A 14546-nucleotide genomic window follows, 5' to 3' on the forward strand; every position below is an offset into this window, starting at 1 on the left:
TACGTTCTGACGTTGCATAGCATTTCGTCCGGCGTTTAAATTTTTGCCGCCAATATTGAAACTAAACATTGATGCATGCTTACGTTACGGTCGACGCTGCATAACATATTGGCTACCCGTTTGCACGGCTTGTAGAAGGAAGCTTCTAGTGTAATATAAATCAATATACATTATACGGTAAGTACAAATATGATAAAAACTAACGTCTAATTCAACTTGGTCAGCCTGCAGAAACGCAACTAGTGTTTCCCGTATAGAAATGTTTGCTCATTTCGCTTTTACTATAATCATTGCACAATACCGCGTAATCATTGAATCGAGTCCATCAGTCTCTATCCGTCGTTCGACATCTCTTCCAATTTGCATTTCTATGAAAGAGACCTCATTATCTCTACGAAACGATTGTAATAGACCAGAAAGCATGGCTGGCAGACGTTGCCCTGAAACCAAATTTTTCTTGCCCCTTCGCTGGACACTCGGCTGGACCATCTTCGTCGCATTACTGCTGCCACTTTATTAATAAAGATAGCGTCAGATATTTCAACAAGAGAAACGCCTGGCTGTGGTATAGCATAACCGGTGTTATGATCGAACGCTACTCTTTTACAGTTAATCAAATATATGGAGGAGGCGTAAGCGCGTCGATGGTTTTTACATTTTGTAGAGTATATGGGCTCAATTGTACAAAACACGCTAGTTATATTTCAGTTAGATCCTACATGTCTAGCGTTAGAATATCATAGATATGGTGCATTAATACTGTAGTGCGGTTACTGATACTGGTTTTAGTGCTGTGCATATAGAAGAACCGAAATAGATGTAAGTTTTTACTTTCAGAAGAAAATGGCTAATGTCGAGGGATAAGCATAAGTGATTCATATATGGTACGATTGGTCTGAGATCTGGTGAATTCTGCAGCGTAATGTAAAGAACATAATGCTATCAAGCAGATCATTATGGATTTCTTCAAAAGCAGAATAATGCTTTCACTTAAATCTTCATGTGGTAGGTCATGAACGCCAATTTTGCGAAGACCTACCCCCTCCCTCCCTATTGTAACGTTCGAAACTCAATAGGAATTGGTTTTCTGCAATTACTTGAAAGGAATTCGTCCTCGCTCTGTGCAATCTCGAGGCATCGTCCAGCCTCGAGGCAACTCGTTTAAGAGTGTATTCAATCGAGCAAAGAAAGGAGGAGGGCTTCGACCTAAGGTTTGTACGAAATTGAATAGCGCTTTCGACCTGTAGCGTAAGGATGTTTTTTGCTGAGGCACCGATCCTACCTTATTGGTTTTTTTAACTGCAACCCGAATTCAGGAACTTATCAGCGCAAAACGAATAGAATGGTCACGTAAATTGGATTATTTTTCCATTATATATATATATATATTGAACTTTGTTTTTTCTAGATTGACCAGTAAGTACGGCCACACGCCTTGTAAGCGAGTTCACTATAGCTAGGGCTTCCCAGCAAGACTTGATCACTCCAGCCAATAGTCGTACGCTTCATAGCTGACTCGAAGCTGCTTATAGGAACTCCTATCCAGATATACATAAGTAATATAAGCCTGATCAATTGTTTAACTGAAACCGCAGCGGGTTGCATCGGTCGATAAAACCTTTCTGTATCTACCGTTATCGGCGACGACGAGATTGGCTTTTAGCTCTTCTAAAGTGAGGTATTCATTGGGACGGTCGAGAGTCGGTGGACGTGACTGTGTCACTACCATGTCCAAACATCGGTGAAATGGCAACTATTGTCTAGTAACAGGTCAGTATAGTCGCGAGTGCGGTCCATTCTTGGGGCCGTAGCGTGGGGTGGCACGTTGAAGCCGATTCGTAAATCGTCAAAAGCGCAAACCAGCTTCATAGTGTTAAATGTCGGATGAGGCAGCTTGGAAACGTCCCCGTGGTAACATCGGTGTAAGCTACACTGTTATGCTGTCGATAGATGGCCATGAAATGGTGAAGTAAGCTAGGTAAGATGATAGTACGATTATTGCTTAACGCCGCCGTTACCCTACTCGACTTATGGCTATTGGAGGTTAGATAAGCGTTAGTGGATGGGTCAGAACGTCATGGGAGTGCTAAGCTAGTGTGAGCAACCATAGCCAACTCAGCAATATGGGTAACGTTAAATAGGGAGATTTACTTACTTAAGTTTTCAACTCGAACTTCTTGAGAATTTACAATCTGTCATATAACGAAATCACTGCTGACCTATTACACGTATATCCTAAAAAGTCCTTATAGTTCGCTTTTACTAACGCGCCTATCAGTATATGCTTAGAAACCGCCTTTAATCTAATCGTGAAAGTAGCGATATTTTTGCAAAGTTAAATTTAAATTACCAACTTAGCGCTTGTCTTGATGTAGCTGTCGAGTGCGTGATATATTGCTTCAAATAAATACATCGGTAACACTAGTAATAATTATTCCTGAAAATGAAAACTAGTTACCTGCACAGCTATAAGCGTATGTTAGCATAGGTTTGTTGGGTAAAGTATCCAATTATTATCTAGCTGGTGTATAGGCGAGTCAGCAGGCCAACGCCTAATCTTCGCAGTATATTCCGTATGTCAACGAAAGGCTAGCAGAGGCTGAGTTCGTCCTAGGCGAACGTAGTTATCAAGCGCGATCATTAAGCAAATCGACTTCGCTTTGACACCGGTTTACTTCTCAGCTCGCCCCAACAGGGTAAGAAAGGCTTGGTCACCAGCACGACTTTCCCAGTAAGCTAACCAACCCAACCTCCGTCTGTGCGGATGAGCAATACTCCAGTCCATCCTCTAGCCTTTGCCCAACTGACGACCCATTGCGAATTTCCCACTTCTTGACTTCACACTTATATATATATATATATATATATACATATGCTGCGAATCGAGACACCTACAATAGTACAGCCCTCATTGTCCAGACGACAAAGCTTCTGTGTCGACTGTCAGAAGATTTACCGATGCTTCCATTGAATCTATACCAAGGATGCCATTTACATCATAAACGCGTAGTTAATGAAGAGGTTTAGGTTAGGTTAGGTTAGGCTATATATAAACGATCTTTACAAAATGATTTTTCATTGTGTACACACTTTGTATTGTTGTAACTGCCGATTCGCGTATTGCGTACTGTTCACTGTGTCTAGGCTCAATGACATTCAAAGGTAGTTATATTATATTAATCTTAAATTGTGGGAGCAATATTCAGAAATAACTAGAATCACTTGATGTCTTGGAACGTTATTATCGATAGACAAATCGTTGCGATAGTCGTGTCGTTTTGTAAATTATAGATGCTATATTAAATCTGCGGATCCTTGTTCCGGTTTGATACGGGTTTATTCTGGGCAGCTAAGCTCTAAATCGCCAGCACACTGGACTACCAAACTGTAACTGAACATGCCCCATACAGGCCACACTGCTGTTCTCGAGCTTTCTTCGAATTAATGTGAGATTACGCATAACGTAGTACGTGACCTACGTCTTTGACCTATTTTTGCGCTTTCTTCAAGCAATGCATCCGCAGTCAACCGAATGAGCGTATCTGCAAATGTAGCTTAGTGCCTAGCAGTTTCAATGGGCATCGGCGCTTTCTCTCTTTGTACAAGTAGGTGACCTGCCTTGCCTAACAAGTCGGGACCGTTGAAAGGCTTTCTATAGGAATGTAATGGCCAAGGTGTAGAGAGGATTGGAAGTGCGTTCTCCGCAGCTACTGGCGTTTGTCGGTTAAGAGGTGGCTCTAAAGAAATAAGAGAGAGAGTTATATATGAAGTGTAATTTATAACACGAACTTTTTAAGATACGTGCAAATAAATAATAGATTTCACGTGAATTCGGTAGCATTTTGCGACCAGTTATTTGACGGCATAAGCCATTTGACGGAATACATGCGAGCGCATCCAACATTAGTACCCCTTTGCTTAATTTATATTTTAATTCTAATTTGAATTTTGATTTTAAACAAGCTTGTTTCAGCTTTGTCGAGAATTGCGAGCTATGTTAAAAAGGGCCACGATACACAAAATACATACTTCTACATTTTAGCTTCACTGCATGTCGCACAAACAGCATATTTAGGATTTGATGATGTACCTAAGCAATCGTCTACGGTTCGGTCCGTCTTATTAAATCGTTTACATAAATCCTTTATTGAAATTTCCGTATGCCTTTGATTGTCTTCTCTTTCGAAGCACGCGGCACTGTTATACAGTTTAGCCCATTATGGGGCACAATGGTTCTTGAATGTTGCGTCGTTTCCCACTCCAACTCCCTTTGAACGGAAGTCACATAAAGCTATGTTGGAGCGAAATAAACTACCGTCTTTTTATAACTATGAGCACTTCGACTATCTCAGTTTTCTGTACCGTACGCAGTTACGCCCTAATGGTTTGGCTGGTCTCACATCTTAGCTACGATTTCTCCTTAGCTACCACATATCGTTTTGTATGCTCCCTATCCTGTGACAGAACACATCGCCATAGAGTCATCGGATTGGTCTATTGAATACGAGGCGCTTTTACACGTGGGAAGCTTATGCGCCTTGTGCTTCATACCACCTCGCGAAACTCTAACTCCCGAAGTTGACAGGTTTGTGTAGACGTTCGCAAACGCGCAAAGTCTTAGATCTTATCTGGGGTTTCAAAGCCGACAACAGCCCCGTAAGATGGAACCAGACAAACAATTCCCGGCCAATCCCACCTCTGATGAACGCCCGGAGCTTCGTGACATTGCCGGAAATGCGAATGACAGATCGAGCACCACGTCTTGTCACACCCGGCAAGATTTCAGCAGGCGCTCGAAAAGGCAGTTCAGCTAGACGTCGCCGCTTAGGCTCCATGGATGTCATTCCAAGGAGTCGGTCGAATCGTTAGGAGTCATGCCCCTGTGGACAGTGAAATTGTGAGAGACAGTGCATCTAGAGATGCATGAAAACACTCTATTGGATCGCTACGTTGTGATGAAAATCGCAGCGCATTTAAGTTTGAATGATGGTAAAATATACCGTGTAGACTAGACAGAAAGTGTTACACTCCCGTGGTGGTCCACCTCCACCTCCTCAGTTTTCCGTAATATTCGGGAAATTCTAAGAGCACATGAGTCCTCGAAATACGTGTTTGTCTGCCCTTTTCCAAATGGCTTGAAGAGGATATTCTGTATGTAAATGTACGTTGTGGTCGTATTGATGTCAGTAGATGCGCAGTAATACCACACGCGATTTTGGATGTACGCTATCATAATACTAGTCTGTCTAACACAAGATACTCTACAAAATACTTATAATCTGCGGCGTTTTCGAGTAAAATGCTTAACAATTGGAGAAAGAAGTAGGCACTTGGATACTGCGAGAGGAAGCGTTATTCAATCTTGCTTTTACGTACATTCGTTAAAGAAGAATTTACATTTTACGCAAATTACGGAAAATCAATTTCAGTCCAACGTTAGTTGAAGGGAAACGTTCCAGTCTTAGCTCCAAGGAGACAGTAAGAAAATGACTAAAGATAAACGTTATTACATACATTTTCTCTACTGAACGGTATTGGCTTAGTTCGATTCACACACACACGGAAGATATGCGTGCAGCTCTGTGAAAGATAACTGTTTTACTAAAAAGGGCCTGCCAAGGCTGACTCTCTGTTCCTGGCAGCTCGGTAACTGCGTACGTCTTTGCTGGCGTCGAATATAGATTAGGTGTTATTAGATTATCCCGAAAATTATGTCGGATGTTCGATCTGCGAGCACATTATAGCGATCAGGTCTATCCTATACGATAAAAACGTATGTTTACGGGCTATAATAAAGCGCCGTTCTGTACGCGTATATGGCCGTTGTTGTATGAACTCTGTAACACTACCACTAAATTCGTTACTATTAAACAATATTGCTATTTAATTTTTGTACAAAGCCAGACGCTATTTCTACTTATTTCTGTATGGATAGTTTTTCCAAATAAATTTTAGAAAATTACTATTATTACCATAGCATTTACATTGGCAAAGGTAACCATACACTAACCGTTCGTAGAATACATTAAATAAGCTTTTAGCCCAGGTTTTTTTTATCTTATCGCTAGCTAGAAATAGGTGCACAGATAAACCAGCTTATGGTGTGCACGGTAGAATGATTTATAAGAAAGTAGGTCTTTTTATGCTAGGAAAAAAAATTGCAATCCGTAGAATTACGCATGAGTCAAGAATATTTAAAACTACTGACGATTATTTAAAAGTGGATTGAGTTTAAATTCTTTGGCAAATATTTGAGTAAATACCCATACTGCAGTTTTCTTGTCGAGCAATGTTACAGGTATTCGCATGTTATCATTGGCAATTACTAAAAAGAGTACCAGTAATCCATTGAATAGAAACGCATTAAATTCAATAAATTGTGGTTAACCAACCTCTTACAGCTCTAGGTACATATATCACAGACACAAAGCCATCCAACATCGCCCTTCCAACAAACAAGTCGATTTTTATTTGATAAAAAACAAGCTAAAATATGAATCAGTAACTCTCTATCATTGACCATTTGAAATGTGACCCACGTCGCTGTTCAGTGATGCCTATTATTCTATTTTTTTTGTGGTTCGTACAGCCACAAAGTGACCCGTTTAATAATTCACCTTGACAATCTGTTCTGTTGAAGTTTTTATTAGATCGAATCGTATGAATGATCGTCTACATGGCTAATTTAATCTGGAAAATTTCGATCAACGTTGACGAAGCTATCACACCAACAGATAACGTCGCATGCCAGCCGAGTCAGCTCACGTACAAGGGGACTCTTCAGTGTCACAGGTCGATCTTAGTTCTCCAGATCGATGACTTACCTCGCATTTAATCATTTAGAATTATACAGAAACGATATTTCTAAGACGATGCGCCGCAGAATGGAATAAAATAGTGCGTCTCTGTAGCGTTACTTGAGATAATCTGTTAACGTGTACCAATCAGGAAGACGGATCAAAATCATTACGCTTAAATCAAGTGGAGAGCAGATAAGAAGATCAAGCAAAGCTATGGAGGTTCAAGGGCTCATAAATGCTTGCGTTGAGCTAATGAGATACTTTTTCAATCTGTATGCAGGGAAACAGGTGAGATAACGATAATGATCTAAAATATTGTTTGGTCTTTCGCGTCAAAAGACGTCGTCAAAAACTTCTTGTGCAATCATAGGGTGTTGCGTTCACTATTCTGCTTTTCTCTGTTTGTCGTGATGGGTGTATGTTTGCAAAGCGAACGGTAGTTTTTTTCTAAAAATAAGCAACAGAATTGTTATGTCGAAAACCGAGCATCGTCTTCAGGCCGACTTCTTGCTGGGCGAAACGTCAACGGGGCTAATAACTTCTTGTTTGCCTAAAATAGATGGTCTATTTTATTGGTAGTTTTCACGCGACTTCCAAAAAATCCAAGGTGGATTTCCAGGAGGCACACCGAAAGATCCTCAAAACGATTTACATTTACAGGGCTCAAATATTCATTGAAGAAGGTCAAAAAACTTTTTTTGGTTCATCTATATTTTTTTATGCAAAAATTAACTGTCATTGTGGAAAGCGGAATATTAATTATCGATTAAACCATCTAGAAAAGTTGCAACGATTAGCCTTTTCGAGATCTTAACTTGTTTGTATGTTTTTAGAAGCTTTGGTTTGCTGTCAGCGCAGAATTTAATTCTACTGAAATGTCATCCATGTAGCGTATTTACGCGATATGGTACCACTTTACGCCTAGCAAAATAGCTTGACAAAGTATTTCGTAAATTTAAGTAGGATTTCGAAAATGATTAGTGAGAGGCTTAGGCTTCAAATTGAAGTTGTTTTTTCGACGAATAGTAGTTATTTTAAAAAATCATAGTCGTCAGGAGTGATAGTTCTAGCAGCATGCAAGAAACTTTTCTTAAAAATCGTTTAAGTACAGCCTTAAAAACAAGCCATATAAAATGTTTAATTAAGATGTGTCACACTGTATATATATATGTGTGTGTGTGTGTGTGATTGTAAGATTGTCTTCACTGAACGCTTGTTCATAATCACTTTACATGTGTTTCCTTTGTCGTCTATCCTTACTGCACTGTACATTGCATCTAAGCGTGCACAAGTTCGTTGTACGCAGCAATTACTCTTCTTTTTGTTTGGTTCGGAACACGGATTTAATCCTATTGGTTTTTATACTTTTCAAAATGTTTCGGCTTGTTCGTTCCCTTTCCCTTCCTTCTCTCCCCATCTATTTTAGCCGACGTCCTTCTCGGAAACCGGAGTAGCATTGGCTCGGTCCCCGCGTAATTTTAAGCCGAAAAAAGTTTGAATCGGAGTTAGAGATCCAGACTCGTAGAGTGCCAGGGTCTCCCTCTCCGTTGCCGACTGTTTTTCGTGCGCTCTGAAACCCACGGTCTGCCATTTCATTGCATTTTTTCCCGCTTTTATCATTCGTAGATGCCCCAATAGTAACCAGGGACAGACCAAGAAATAGGAAAAAGCTACAATCCACACTGCGCAAAAAACCACCTCCTTCTTTCGCGGCCGTTGACCGCGCTCACTCTCAAATCGGCAGACGCTTGCCTACGCCGTTTTGGCCGTACGTTCTGCTTGCGGAGTTGCGTAAACAAAACTGATTGCTGGGTACACCGGAACACCGGCACGGCCGAGCCACGATGATGATACTATCCCTGTTCGGCAAGCGAAAGTGTGCCTGTTTAGGCAACGGGTGTCGGGCCGGAAAGCGCCGGTAAGGACCAATAGACATGTCAACCGCAACGTAGAATTTGAACGGGATTTGCACAACGGTCAGAAAAATAGACGACAACGATGCAAAAGGAGAGCTCGCAGAGCCGCATTTTTTGCTACGAGTGCTCCTGCAAGTTGCGACATTTGCTAAGGCTAGAGCACTAGAAGCTTCAGCGGTGCAGGCACCGGTCATGTAGACGGTGGAGGCCATGCAGTAGGAGCTCTACGCCGCTCACCACCGGGTTGGCTGCTCGGCGATTGCATGAACATCTGCAAGAACCCTTCCTTTGTGAGTGCATTCCAGTCCCGGTTTTCCTAAAACTCTCCGGCATTCTGTCCCATCCAATTTCGCCTATCAAGAACAGCAGGTCCTGAAGTGACGTAAAATACAAGCTCTACCATGGGAAAATCGAATTGATAGGGGAACCTAAGACGTTGGGTAAAAGTGATGAGCTTATTGTAGTTAGCTGCGCAGTGGGTGACGTAGCTATACGAGCTAGTTGGAATGTCGACATACACTCGAGCTGTATCAGCTCCGAATTTGGAATTTGTTCGGAGGAAAAACATTGGATCGTATCCTGTCACGCTGAAAAAGGATCAGGAGTACAAGAGGGTATGAAGAAGGAGCGCTAAAGGTAAATTGAGTAGGAATCTGGCTGAGCTTGATAGACTACAGACTGCCAGTTGGTGTTGTTCTGGAATCCAAAAAGCGGAAATTGCTAGTTTAACAAGCAGAAGCATGTATGGCAATCAGCCCTATGTTTCAACTAACCGCTTCACTGAGTTGATAGGCGGTTTAGAAGTACGTGGAGCGTACTCTAACCGCTGAGAAAATTTGACCTGCTTGTCAAAAAACTTTGCTTGCCGGTACTTCGAATTCGTCTTTTTTAAACGCGCATTTATGTGTGATTTGAAAAAAACAGAAGTGCCGAAGTTGGTTTGCTATTGCTAAATCTCAAATTAATCGATTTTCAATGCGCTGTTGAAAACACGTACTATTGAACTTTGGACCTAAATTATTGGTCTACAATAATACTTAATGTTGATTAAGCCTAATTAAGAAAAAAAATTAAAATAAATAGCGTAAAGTGGATGTTTTAGTTGGTATTAGATTAATTTTAAGAAATAATGTGTGCATGGAAATGACAATAATTTGCATATAGGAGCTACTTATGTGACGTGCAATACATGCCTATATGCCTATAGAGCATACACGTACTTTTTTTTCTAGGTTCAACGATATTGTTGAAAATATCGTAAAATTTTGTTTGTTTCTAAACGGTGGTTACTACCGTCTCTGAAGTTTTTTTGAACACTCTTCGTGTGATAAATAAGCGCGAACATTTGTACTTATTACACTCCGCCGTTTATGCCTGCACGTCATTTTTAAACGCTTACTGAAGATAGCTACAATATCCACAATATAGTTGGTGTCATATTTTTCAGTTTCGGCAGCTGTTTTTTTCGAAGTATGTACAAAGACGCCGGAACGCCATCCACTAGACGCACGCAGTATAACGGCTCCTCGTTAAGCTCGTTGGTAGGATCTCCGCTAACCCACAAACATTAGCTAGGTGATGTTGGAATATTTACATGCGCTCCTATAGAGAATAGAAAGCAGGTTTTCTTGCATTGTCTTCTTAGCTATCAGTCATCTGACTTGCCTTAGGCTACGTACGAAAAAACTTACTCAGAGAAAACTATGCATTATTAGAGATGAACGGATCTATCAATCGAAGAAGTAGCAGGTGTACAAGCAAAAGACACCGCTGTAACCAATCTTATATTGAGAAAATTCGTTGTTGTCTTTTTCATTATGACGAGACGGAGTTGCATTTATTTCGATAGAAGGGATGACGCTGTTTCAACAAAGAAGGAAGTCGCTGAGTTAGGTTTCACGAGGTACCTTTGCCATATCTTTTACTAGGACCCCTCGCCTATTGCCTTTCTATGCAAATTACGTCTAAAGCAACGGGTGAACTTAGTCGAACCAGCGTAGTCGGCTTAATAAGAATTTTACAGGTGATAGGAACATGTCTTTTCCATACGATTTTCCATTGATCTGTTCACATAAAGCATACAAAGGCATCGTATCGGATTTTCGAAATGCCGAGGTATCACACTCACACAAAACCGCAGTGAAAACCAACAAATTTGCTGCTTGTAACCCCTAAATCTACGAGAGATTACTTTACGGCAGGTGTTTGCATCAGGATTACTAGTAAAATCTTTTTCGTAAACGCAATATGTTAATTTCACTAGAAAACAGTTATACAGTTAGCCGATGGTAGGCCCTCAGTCAAGGCATCGCTATGCCACGTTCTATATGCTGTGTATTGGATTTTGCAGGACAAACCTGTCGAACAGTCGACAATGTTTGCATGACCCCTTTCATCTACTAGCTCTAAAAATAGGTCAAATCTGTTTCCAGTTGGTGTGTAGAAGCAAACCTATAGCAAAGTATAGGTTTTACTCATGATGATTGCATACCTAGGTACCAGTTTGTCCTGCATGTGGTGTATTGTGGCCTGCTATAATTACCGTTCTAATCAGCTAACCCATTGGGAACGTTGTTACGGTCGGATTGAGTTCCGAAAATAAGATTTACCTCGCGAGACGTTTTTGTCAGTCGTCTACGATCGGGTCTATTGCGACCTTCGGTGAATACAAAAATTGTTAACTACAGCGATTTTGCAAGGTCTACAAGCTGAAACTTGTCCTAAGACATCCATTATAACTTTCTATGAAGTTAATTTGTCAACTGATTGGCTTGTACACGGTCACACTTTTCTCACCGAAATCTACGTAGTCGAACAACAAAAAAAAACCATTGTACTCGAATCTCAAAGCGAAAATTCAAAGTAGATTTTAGAGTAGCGCTCGATACGGAACAATCTTATTCTAGTTCAGCCTTTTTAGCGAAACAAAATACTTATTATAACGCGTGTATCAACCTTCGTCCTATTTTTCTAGCTTTCTTCTGGCTGTATTGTCTGTCCACATCTGAGAATGCCACTATTCGATACCGTTACTATTCTTACGAGCCTTTTGTCGCCTGTTAGTAACAGACACGCGCTTCGAATGTCTGCGATCAAATTACTACCTAATTCGAGCCTATCGTTGGACGGATAGGTAAATTCTAGACATTTTATAGGGATTGAAAACTTTAAGCTGGGTTAATCTAATATACAGTAAACTTATGTGTTAATTTTATGCTAACTTAAAGTTCTTGTTCGACTAATTGCTACCGGGTGGCCCGACTAGTTCTACCCACGCAAGCCGAACTCGCTCAAGAACTTGCCCGTTATTAATACTCAGGTGTAATCTGTACGCCTCAGTACGCAATGACATTAAAATATTTCAACGTGCTGGTTAAAAAAAATATGGATGACTTAAGCCGATTAAAAGAAACGTCACGTTTTTGGTTCGAAAATTCGATTCTTTTCTTGTAACATATAACGCATCTTCAGGCGTTTGCGATACGCTTTCAAGCTTGAGGTGGATGTACATGTCTATTCGAGAGATGTCCATAGAAACGTGGTGCCAGGATACCCAGTCTAGAATGCGTATACTTATCTGTATGTACCATGACACAGCCCGTACCATTCGTCTGGTCATGATTTTGCATTTCTGATTGATGTTTGGGGTAGTAATGCAACTTCTACCTGGAACCTATACGCATATATAAAGAACAAACCCCAACTGAGATCTGTGCAAAAAAATTTTACCCTATGACGAGGTTTTATGGGTCGTCTCTATGCAAAAGACATTCAATGCATTTCGTTGCACTGAATTCTGACCATTCTAGCGACGTGATTCTTGAACTTCACGTAGGGTCTTCCGTGCTTTGCCAAACCAAACCTGGTTGCTCAAAAATCCGCCTGAAGGAGGCCGTTTCCACTCTTCAGTACACACAACCCTGTTTTCCATAGAGTTCAGAAGATTACGGTGAATATATCAACGCTTTTGTTCCTTTATTTTCTGAAGAACGAAAGAACCCAAACTGTGTTGCCGCCGGCGAATATGACATCTTTTGCGAAATTGACACTACACACTTTTCTGGCTATCTCCTTATATTCCCTATTCGTTGATATAGAATCCTAAATACTTCCTATGATTCTTCTCCGGGATCGCTCTCCGTATCGAAATTTCGAAAAAAAAAATAGAATAACTTCAACTTTATTTTTTAATAATTGATGTAATGAAGACTTCTTTCGATTTTTTTTTCCACAAGAAGACACGTAGTTAGTATCATTGAACGAAGCTTCTATTTTTAAGCAAAGAGACACATCAATATCTATTACGACAATGTCATACAATGTTACTCAAGTAATATCTTGCATATCTATTTTTTATTTATGGGATATCACGTAGATAATAATATCTATTTATGTATTCTGGTTGTACATACATGTCGCATCGTTTGTTTCTGGTCGCCTATAAATCAGCTGAGGAACCATCGTGTTATTACCACGCCATACTGTATCCATAATAGAAGATCATCAAAACGGTTCTGCGCTGTCTAATTTTCCTTCTGCAACAGCAACTACAGGGGCCGACGAGGCCGTCTGCCTTCTTGTTCTGTCTCGAAAAGGCTAGATGACGTAACAACACCAAGCCTTGGCCAGAGCTTCAGCGCCGCTGTCACCCTTCCGTCAATCGAACGCCACCCTCTCGACACACACGCCACTCTACGCGTTCACTTGCATGCTGGCTGCTGTCATAGCGCAAATGGTCTGTCCTCAGGTAATAACACAACGATGTCAGACCGACCTAGCTCAGACGACCAGGATGAGGACGACGCCCTTATTGATCAATATTTTATGGCTGCTGGGCAGCAAGCTGAGCTCTCTCTGCAATATCGACATAGCAAAACAGGGAGAAGTCTGCAACGTAGCGGCGCACCAGCTAGCCGTCCGTCGTCATCGGATCTTCTTCAGAGCTAGTTTCTTCTTTTTTCCTTGCCCTGTTCGCCCCCGGGGCCCCTCGCTAGCGCCATCACCTTCGTCGCCGTTCTTCATCCGTCGGCGATTTCAGCGAATGCTATACGAAATAGTAGGCTAGACTTTAACTCTTCGCTCCTGCCGTCCGGCTCCTATCACACATAGCCCCCCAAAACTCGGATAGCCTCGCAAACCTACAGCACTAAGACAACAGCGACACAGAACCGACTTTGGGATCAACAAACCCATCAAGCGTCTATAGACAAAATAGCTGAAAGCTGCTGCTGGTTACGGGAAGGCTCTACGCGCAGTCACGCCACCTTAGAAAGATCAAAGCACAGCCGAAGCACATAGTAGGGCGGCCAACACAGCGCCGCTAAGGCACACTAAGAATTATTGATGAAAATGCGCACTCACTTTTCCGTCCCTTCTGAAACCAAAATGGAGAAGGTTCGTTGCTAGTTGGTTCAGCAAGTAAGCAACGGGTGTGCACCCGGTCGCTACTCTTTGATTCTCTGCTCCGTAAAGGAAAGACGATTCAAGTGTATGTCTTGGGTAAGTCTACACAGTATCGAAAACTCCGTGACACTTTCTGCGCTGACTCGTCCAGCAGAGCTAAAGGGGACCTGGATGTCGGAAAATATATTTTCTCTCCGATAAAAAGTCAATTTAAGCCTAAGAATAAAAAGCTATTATGGAGGCTGTCTTCTGCGCTGTCGCTGACTCAACGAGTGTTTGGAACTATGAGGACGGGTACAGAAGGGATAATAGCAGGGAGTGAAAGAGGGGGGGCGCAAGAGAGAGGTCCCCGGGTTTGGGATCTCTGTTTTGCTCTTGCTTTCGATTTCCTTGTGCATTAAGGGGAGTTAACAAAGAATACGAATGC

General features: G+C 41.4%; 1 protein-coding gene across 7 annotated transcripts in view; it reads left to right on the forward strand.

Moving 5' to 3' along the window:
• Positions 1–14546, forward strand: part of LOC111243940 (uncharacterized) — a 253678-nt gene that overhangs the window by 117941 nt on the left and 121191 nt on the right. For 2 of the 7 annotated variants that reach the window (XM_086979974.1, XM_086979973.1), the window contains exon 1: positions 8584–9352. The exons of the other annotated variants lie outside the window; for them this stretch is intronic. The gene's annotated coding sequence lies outside the window, so the exon portion shown is untranslated. Of the gene's footprint in view, positions 1–8583; positions 9353–14546 lie in introns of those variants that run through there. 7 annotated transcript variants of the gene reach the window in all.

Source organism: Varroa destructor, unplaced genomic scaffold (assembly GCF_002443255.2).
Source record: "Varroa destructor unplaced genomic scaffold, Vdes_3.0 BEIS01000002.1, whole genome shotgun sequence".
NCBI lineage: Eukaryota > Metazoa > Arthropoda > Arachnida > Mesostigmata > Varroidae > Varroa > Varroa destructor.